The sequence below is a fragment of the Phyllostomus hastatus genome, unplaced genomic scaffold, assembly GCF_019186645.2.
Source record: "Phyllostomus hastatus isolate PE091 unplaced genomic scaffold, TTU_PhHast_1.1 phas_contig_150, whole genome shotgun sequence".
NCBI lineage: Eukaryota > Metazoa > Chordata > Mammalia > Chiroptera > Phyllostomidae > Phyllostomus > Phyllostomus hastatus.
In genome coordinates, this window is record NW_025333611.1 from 38983376 (window position 1) to 38985456 (window position 2081).

Sequence of the window (2081 nt, forward strand, 5' to 3'; positions counted from 1 at the left end):
TGCAGAAATAGATAAGAATGTTTGCAGGGGAAGAATATTCTCTACAACTTACTAGTTTTAAAACTTAAATTGGATCATATTACTTCCTTGCTTAAAACCCTTCCTGGGTTGATCGTTGTTCTCAGAGTCAAACCCACACCCTTCCCGTGGCCCAGGAGCTCTGCCCTTTGTCTGCAGCCCCCACCTCCTGCTGCTCTCACTCCAGCTCACTCAGCTTGGGCTGCGTGGGGCTTGGCTGTTCCCTCTGCCTGGAGCGCTCTTCCTCCAGAGCTTTACAAGTCTGACTTGTGTGGAGGGACAGGCCCCCTGAGACTGACAGCAGCCCAGAGGGAAGCAGCAAAGCCAAGAGGTCAGGAGAGGGGGTTCCTGTTGATGTCACAGAGCAGCCAGGCTATGGGCTGTGTGACCATAGAGACTCTGCCTGCTTCACCCCCTGCTGTGCCCTAGTGTCTGGACAGGCCCAGCATGCTGGGTGCTGGCCTTTTCCCCTGAAAACCACTTCTGTTACTGTTGGGAGTCCCCCTAATAAAGCCCAAGTACTACACCACTACATGCTTCTCCAACTACAGGATGCCCTGCCCCAATTCTGTGCAGAGAGGATAAAAACAGAGTGTCCAATACATCTTTCTGGAGCATCAAGTTTATTACAGAGTTTGAAAAAAGCAAGTACTTTAATAAGAACCTCTACAAGCATGGGAGCAAAGGAGACCAGGGGAGGGGAGAAGGGTCCCTGGAAAAGCAGTCCAGTCTCTGAGGTTTCATTAGGTGGGGGCTGAGGGCTGGACCGACAGTGAGGGCCGCCTCTCTTTCTGACCCCCAGAGGACTCCACGTTGTCCTCCCAGCTCATTCTGGATAAGATGCTTTTGAAGGCCACCGATGTGCTGATACCCTCCTGATGTGAATCCCGTGCAGGAACGCTGCGGCGGTTTGCACACATCCACCTTCTGCCACACCCAGTCCTGCACACACAGCATGTGTGTCCAGCTGAGCTCTAACCACACATCCACCTTCTGCCAGACCCAGTCCTCCTGCACACACAGCACGTGTGTCCAGCTGAGCTCTCACCTGCAGCTGTCTGTGTGCCGCCTCTGGCTCGTCTCCCGCACCAGTGACCGGCCTCCCTGGAGCTCAGCACCTCCAGGTTCAGCATCTAAAATGCAGGGGGTGCAGACCCGCTGGTGTGCCTCAGTGGGTTGGGTGTTGTCTTGCAAGCCACAGGGTCCCTGGTTGGATTCCCTCTCAGAGTGCATGCATGGCCAGGCCCCTGGTTGGGTCCCAGGGTCCTCAGATTTTTTAAAAAATGTATCTGTTATAGGTCATGCACAATTTTTACACGTTACATTGGTGTGACTCTCTTTTTGTTAGTGGACAGCCTACACCAGATACATTTTTAAGAACCTAAAGATCCTCCTAGCCACCCCCTTCAGGCTGTGGCTGGGGCCAGAGGGAGAGGCTGGTGTCCCACCACCCCGATCAGAATCTTGTAGGCAGGATTTGATGCTGCTGCTGTGGGCGGTGGGGGTCCCCCAGGGCCACGCTGGAGGGCTGGGCTGGGGGTAGGGGAGTGGTGGTCCTTGCTTCCATGACGGAGCTGGAAGTGGCTGACCTGGACTCCAGGCTGGGTCGGGGAGCAGGCGCTCTCTCTTCCGTGATGGAGGGGGAGGCGGCGGAGCTGGTGTCCGGGCTGGTGCAGGAGTGGTTGAGGGCACTGCAGCCTCAAAAAAAGGCTATAAACAAATTATAAAACAAAATAAAATGTACAAACCAAACAGGTAAAAATAAAGAAAACCTGAAATGGAAAAAAAAAGGAAAAAATGAAAAAAAAATGAGAAAGAAAGCAAATTTGTCCAAATGCAAACAGGTCACCCCAATCAGCTTCCTGGGCTCTCACGGACAAAGAGCTCCACCAGCCACAGGGACCCTGGTTGGGCCCCAGCGTCTGACTGTGGCCCTGCCTCGGCCATGCACAATTTCTATAGAATTACATTGGTGTCACTTTTTTTTTTCTGTGATGGTGCTTGTTAGCTGACAGCCACAAGCATATACATTTTAGGAAAACCTGAGGACCCTCCTAGCGTGG